This window comes from Mus caroli, unplaced genomic scaffold, assembly GCF_978045245.1.
Source record: "Mus caroli unplaced genomic scaffold, Mus_caroli_1 scaffold_8, whole genome shotgun sequence".
NCBI lineage: Eukaryota > Metazoa > Chordata > Mammalia > Rodentia > Muridae > Mus > Mus caroli.
In genome coordinates, this window is record NW_028227263.1 from 141929534 (window position 1) to 141937119 (window position 7586).

The window sequence follows — 7586 nt, forward strand, 5'->3', positions numbered from 1 at the left end:
AAGAACAAGTGTGTTGTTTTGTTAAGCTTAGGTAGCAAAAATTTGTGTGTGTTTGTGTATGTATGTATGTATGTGTGTACGTGTGTATGCATGTATATGGATGCTAAAGATCATCATCTAGTGATCTGATGTCTCCTTCAATTGCTCTCTACGATATTCAGGGTGGGAGCAGAGTGTCTAACTGACCTTGAGCTTGCTGATTCAGCTAGAAAAGGTGGCAAGCAATCCCAAGGGAGTCTTCTTTCCTGCCTCCCCAAATCTGGATTACACCTGTGCTAAGCCTTTTAAATTGATACTGGATATTCTAATTCAGGTCCTCATGCTGAGTCACAATTATAGAAAAGAAATTCTTATGGCTAGAGAGATGGCTCAGTGGTTAAGTGCACTGCTTGCTCTTCTAGAGGACCCACTTTGATTCCCAGCACTCATAGAATGACTCATAACTGACTGCAACTACAGTGTCAGGGGTTCAAATATTTTTTCTGACCTTTGTGGGCACTGCATGTGGTGCAGACTTACAGTTCTCAACCATCTGTAACTTCAGCCTCAAGGAGATATTATGCCCTCATCTGGCCCCTGAGGGCAAAGCACATACATACTGCATGGCCTACATGCAGGCAAAATACATACATATTTGTACATATATTTATATACATGTAATGTACATGTACATATAATTATATATATATATATATATATACATACACATATATAATTTTTGAGTCAATTTTTAGGTTCCAAAACTGAAGGAACATATACAAGAGTAGACAGAAAATGTAGAGTAGAAACAAATTGGCTTTTGCATCCAAAAAGAAAGTGTCAGGTCACTGCAGTGCGCAGCTGCACAGCCTCTCTTATGTCTCAGTCATGTACTGAGTATTAAGGCCCAGGTGAGACTAAAAGGAGCCATGCAGATAGATACTCATAGCATGGGATGCCTCTCTCAAAAGGAGTGTGCCTTTTGTGTGCCTCAGCCTCGCCTATAACAAGGCCTCCGCAGACCAGTGACCTGAGCAGCTTTGTCTCCTGATCTGATGGAGCAGGCATTAGTGATGGATTGCATGTTCAGAATCTCAGCGACTGGATAAAAGATCTGCTAAGGGCATCCCTGACAATATTAATGATACACTGTTATGCATGCAGACATGAGTATAACATGGCTGTCCTCTGAGATTCTCCACCCAGTAGCTGACTCAGAGGGATGCAGAAACCCACAGCCAAACAGTGAATGGAGCTTGGGAACTCATATGGAAGAGTTTGGGAGAAGGATGAGGACCCCCAATGCCACGCTCTCCGGTCGAGTCAGCTTGACAGGCTGAGGCTTGAAAGCTACTCACGAGACAAGATTTTCACAGAAACACGCTCCTGGAGTCTGGTGTTCTCTCTAACCCTTACATTAATTTTCCATTCCCGTGTTAGTCTAGTGTATGCAACCACGTGCTCTCTTTTAGTATTATCCTATTATAAGTGCCTTTTAAGATTGAAGCCTTCGCCAGTGTTCCTACAGTCCTAGAACGCCCTTGAGCAAGACCATGGGCTTGAAATTCAGTAAGAATGTTGCTATTCACTGACATTCAGAATAGCCTCTGGTACTACACTATCACTTAGAATGAAAGCCAAGTCGTTCCCATATACAGGAATTTACAATGGTTTAGGAAGTAGATCGGGCTGTGGTTTTAGAGTATTGCATTATTCATGAAATGGTTAGGTAGAACGGAACTCCCTAGTTAGAACCATGACTTGGGTGTGAAAGCCCGTGCCCTAGGAGAGTGAAGACCTCACACCTGGCTTCTAAGATTATAGCTGAGTTACACCCATACACACATATTTACAATGGCCTAAGGGTAAGGTGGACTATACAATAGACTAAAATAGGAACTATGGCAAGGGCACGAAGCCCTTGACCCTGGCTTCTAAGATTAAGTGAATCTTAGGTGGAGCCCTTGTTGATCCCAGTTGTTAACAATGAATTCTATCCCAGGTGGTTCCTGTTAGACATTCTGTGTTTGTATTCCTCTGTTTTATGTAAGAATCCAGTAACCTCTTTGTACCTTGCTGGTATGTCACCCAACTTCCTTATTGTCTTCTGTATAAAAAGTCTGATGCTCAATTTGACAAAATACATTCAGATCCTACACAACCTCTCCTGTGTGCATCTGTCTGTCAATTCATCCGATGGTTTGCCCATCTGCGACTAGAGACCCGTTCCATATAGACAAAGGGACCCAGAGGGTCTGCGGCACCCCAAAGGGGATAAGAACCCTACAGGAAGATCAATAGAGACAACTAACCTGGACCCTTTGTACTCTCAGAGACTGAACCACCAACCAAAGGGCATGCGTGGGCTGGACCTAGGCCACCCTCTCACCCCCTGCACATATGGGTCCCAAAAGCTGTTGCCTGTCTGTGGGATATGTTCTTCTAGCTGGGCTGCCTTGTCCGGCATCAGTGGGAAAGGAAGTGTCTAGCCCCACAGAGACTTGAAGAGGCCGGGCCAGGAGATACCATGGGTAGATACCAAGTAGGGGGGGTGGCTCTACCCTCTTAGAGGAAAAGGGAGTGTGGGAGGAAGGATTGTGAGAGAGGGAACAAGGAGGAGGGGCAGTGAGCAGGATGAAACATGAATACAAAAAAAAAGTCTGCTGTGGGAATGCTCCTGTGTCCTGTCCCATATTCACACAGTAACCTGTGTGCTCTATCAGCCTCCAGCTTGCTCTCTCATATCACATCCTGCTACTGGTTGATGCCAGTGTGTCATACAATGTGCCATATACTAGTGCACATGTGTGCACTGGTGACTCTTAAGGAAGAGAAAACTGAGGGTTTTTTATGACCCATGAAAGAGGAAAGCTTCCGAATGAGTAGCTTTTCCTAAATCCTTACTGTTCCGATGCTACTTTAGTTTCCTCTTATTTGAGACTCAAGACTGATGGGTAAAAATCCCATGTTCCAGCTTCACATCTTATGAGAGTATTTTTATGTTTTTAATAAAAGATTTTTAAGTTATGTGTATATTGAAGCTGGGTGTCATAACACATCCCTTGATCCCACTACTTGGGAGCTGGGGAAGGCAGATTTCAGTGAGCTAGAGGCCAACCTGGTCTATATAGCAAGTTCCAGACAATCCAGGGCTATATAGAGTGACCCTGTCATTAAATACAAACAATAAGAAGAAACAAACAATATTTGTGCTTGTCTGTGTCTGTGTGAGAGAGATAGTGTGTGTATCTGTTTCTCTGGCTGTGTGTATGTGTCTGTGTCTGTCTCTCTCTGTGTGTGCCTATGTGTGTTGTGTCTGTGTATATATGTGTCTGTGTCTATCTCTGTATGTGTGTCCATGTGTATTATGATATCTATCCCTGTGTGTGTGTGCCTGTGAGTGCCTATACATCATGTCTGTCTCTCTGTGTGTGTGCCTGTGTGTGTCTGTGTGTGTGTATATCTGTATGTGTCTACGTGTCTGTATCTGTGTGTGTGTGTGTGTGTGTGTGTGTGTGTGTGTAAACATGGCAGGGCTCACAGTGCCTGAAGAGGGTGTTAGATTACCTGGAATTGGATTCATAGACAGTTGTGAAGTATTATAATAGGATGCTGGGAACCAATCTATCACTCTCTTCAAGAGCAATATGGGCTCTTAATCACTAAGGCATCTCTCTAGCTCCTGTTCCTTTCATATATACAATTATTTACAACAGAAAGGGCTGGGGTTTGGGCAGGTTTAAAATGAAGCCCCATCTCAAATGCTACAGCAGGTCAGAAATGGAGGATAATTGGAAACCACATCCAAACAGCTCCTCTTGAATAGATGGGGTCAACAATGGCAGGAAGGATAAGGCTTTCTCATCTGTCACCTTCCAAGGTCAGGCCAAGTAAACATAGACCCAGTCCCTGTATGTTGTTCTGCAGAAAGTTGAAGTCATGGTGATCATGGAGAATTCTGCCTGATAATGCTGAACTGAGGTTTTGGATCTTAGTCATAAGAGGAGACTGACTGTCCCAAATTTCAAAAGGTAGAAAGTGCCACAGAGCTCTAAGATTAATAGAGCAAGGTCACTGTCTCTTCTAATGACACTGTAGATCCTGGCTGCATGGAAAGGGAGAACATGGGCTGGAGAGATGGCTCAGAAGTTAAGAGCACTGACTGCTCTTCCAGAGGTCCTGAGTTCAAATCCCAGCAACCACATGGTGGCTCACAACCATCTGTAATGAGATCCAATGCCTTCTTCTGGAGTGTCTGAAGACACCTACAGTGTACTTACATATAATAAATCAATCAATCATTTTTTTAAGGGGAGAACATAATAGGAGGTGTAATAAACAGGAGGATAGGAGAGCAGTTATCCATCTTTGCCTGAGCTAAGGCCTTATCAGGGCCAGTCTCTGAGGACCTAGGCCTTTCAGTCTATTTCTTTCAAACTCAGTCCCCCACAGGAATTGCCTGTCTATCTTCCCTCCTCCCTCAATCTTAGTGATCACCTCGTTGGCTCCCAAATCAGGACCTGTTTTGAATCTGAGTCCTTGACTGACTTTTCTAGGTTTCTCACTTGTGCTTAGGATGAGCACAGTTCAATGGGGTCTGACCACTCTAGAGAAAGATGTGTACCATAGCATCTACAGTGACCCCTAAGGAAATTATTCACAGGACATTTGGGTGAGTCAGGACACTGAGAAGAGTCATGCCCTCCTCCTTTAACAGAGTAGAGCTGATGACAGGGTGTCTCTGTGGGGGGTGGGGTCAGTTCTCTCCAGGGTACAGACCCTGATTGATTATCAGGGAAGGCTACCTGGACATCACCAGAGAAAATATAGGCAGGAAGAAGGTACAAGGGACACTTGGCCCCTTCCTATCCTGTCCTGAAGGTGGCACTGCCTCTCAAATTTGGTCTCCACCCAGCTTGGGGAACCAAAATTTCTCTTGGCCACATCCCATTTTAGTTCCCCTGAACATAAGACTCAGAAATGTATGGGTACACCTCAAAATTATTATGTCAGTGATGGATAGAGCTTCCACACCTGACACCAGGGGTCACTGGATTCTGACTAGACAAATGGATTGATCTTGTAATTTCCATAGCATCTGCATGTTTTCTGGCTAAGTGACACAGGACACACATGGAATGTGGCCTGGAACTGCCCATTAGGTACATGCTGTGCATGTAGTGTCCTGGATAGCCTCTGTTTTCCTTCCTTAGTGAAAATGAACCTAACGTATCTCAGGGAAGAAGCACATTGAACAGTCGTTTTCCCTCCTGAGGCTTCTTCAGAACTAGGCAAGACTGAGAGGGTGGGCTTTCTGTAGAATCCTACAAAAGAAGAATATAGCTATGTGTGGTGGTGAACACCTTTAATCCCAGCAGAGGCGGGTGGATCTGTTTGTTCACAGCTAACCTAATATACAGAGTGAATTCCTAGACAGCCAGAATTGTATTAGAGAACTTGCCTCAAAAAGACCAAATGAAGAAGAAAGGGGGGAGGGGGCTGTAATTTATAAACTGGCTTACACAACCCACAGTGTCTTGTGAGAGAGAGAGAGAGAGAGAGAGAGAGAGAGAGAGAGAGAGAGAGAGAGAGAGGAGAGGGTCAATCAAGGACTGATATCCCTGAGGGTCCCCTTACCTGTCACCACCAGCTCCACTGGGTTACTATGTTCTGACCAGTCATCAGGGTTCAGATAGTAACAATGATCCTATGGGAATGAGATGGTAAAATTGACCTTGTTTTTGTGCTCCAATGAAGTCTGTATGTACAAAGTTGACCAGCTTCCTTCTTTAACCAGATGGTACTCCAAGGTCTCACAGATTCCCTGACACCACATGCTCATAATTGTACCCCAGGTGACCACAGAATCTGGCTCAACCCAGATGGTGGGCACAGAAAGGGTCCCTGAAAAGAAACCAGAGGCCAATTCCCAGGACATTCATCTCCCAGATTCTTGTTACCAACCCAGGATCCTCCAGCCATCCCTAACATCAGCCCACATATACTGTTTCACATCCCCACTGCCTGAATGTGACACATTGTCCCAAGTAAGGTGGAGACACCTGGAACAGCTGGGAATACACTCACTTGCCAGTACTGCTTTCTTGTAGCCCATACTCAATCCTGAGGTTGTCCTGTGGGAAGTTTGTCCTGAAAGTTTGTCCTTTTCTACACAGAGATTCCTGAGCCCTTGAAGTCTCCTCATGGGTCAGAGCTTGTCTATGGGGTCATTCCCAGACTTAGGTGACTCTTTCCATTTTCCTCATCTCACCAAGACTGAACAGGAATGTGAGGGTGAGAGTCATGGCATCTTCTCTCACCAGCCACTGTTCTGCATGCAGTTTGATGAACAGACAGGCAGGGTGTGGTCTTTGTTGCCCTAAGTTCCCAGAGACAAGTTTAGCACATCAACAGCCCCACAGGAAGAGGAAGTGAACAACTCAGGAGCTTGACCTTTGTCTTCCTAGGGCTGGGGCACAGTCAGTAATGGGAACAAGACTGTTGACATTTTAGATAAAATGTCTTTCTCCTCAAGATTCATAGACATCTGACTTCATGGTCCTAATTTCAAAAACAGTTACCCTTAGGTGAAAGTGGCTGAGGTCTGGTATTTCTATCTCAGAGGGTCATCATGAAATCTCCTTCTCTCCTTCATCATGTCATGAACCTACATAGCACTTTGGGGTTCTTACCATAGCCACTATCCTCCAAACCCTGGAGATATTTTAAAGAATATGCAGGTTGGTGTTTCAGAAAAGATGTTTAGTTAGGGTTTTACTGCTGTGAACAGACACCATGACCAAGGCAATTCTTTTGTTTGTTTGTTTGTTTGTTTGTTTGTTTTTGTTTTTGGAGACAGGGTTTCTCTGTATAGCCCTGGCTGTCCTGGACCTCACTTTGTAGACCAGGCTGGCCTCAAACTCAGAAATCTGCCTGCCTCTGCCTCCTGAGTGCTGGGATTAAAATCATGTGCCACCACGCCTGGCCCAAGGTAACTCTTATAAGGACAATATTTAATTGGGGCTGGCTTATAGATTCAGAGTTCAGTCCATAATCATCAAGGCAGAAACATGGCAGCATCTAGGCAGGCATGGTGTAGAAGAAGCTGGGAGTTCTACATCTTCATCTGAAGGCTTCTAGTGTAAGAATCACTTCCAGGCAGCTAGGATGCAGGTCTTAAAACCCACACTCACAGTGACACACCCAATCTAACAAGGCCACGCCTCCAAATGGTGCCACTCCCTTGGCCAAACATATTCAAACCATGACATTTCACTCCCTGGCCCCCATAGGCCTATTCAAACACATGAGTCTATGGGGGCCATACCTAAACATAGCATAATGCAAAACACATTTATTCCAAATTCCAAAGTCCCCATAGTCTATAGCAGTATCAACAACATTAAAAGCCCAAAGTTCAAGATCTCTTCTGAGAGTCATCCAATCACTTAACTCTAATCCCCAAAGAAAAACAGGAAACCAGCTGGACAAAGCCCAAACTCTGTATCCCTGTGTCTGATGTCAACGTGGTCTTCAGATCTCCAACTCCTTTTTTAAAAATATTTTTATTAGGTATTTTCCTCATTTACATTTCCAATGCTATCCCA

At 44.5% G+C, this 7586-nt stretch overlaps 1 pseudogene; it reads right to left on the reverse strand.

Annotated features, from left to right (window-relative positions):
* Positions 1-5040: 5040 nt before the first annotated feature.
* On the reverse strand, positions 5041-6094 carry LOC147003752 (leukocyte immunoglobulin-like receptor subfamily A member 5 pseudogene; annotated as a pseudogene).
* Positions 6095-7586: the final 1492 nt, after the last annotated feature.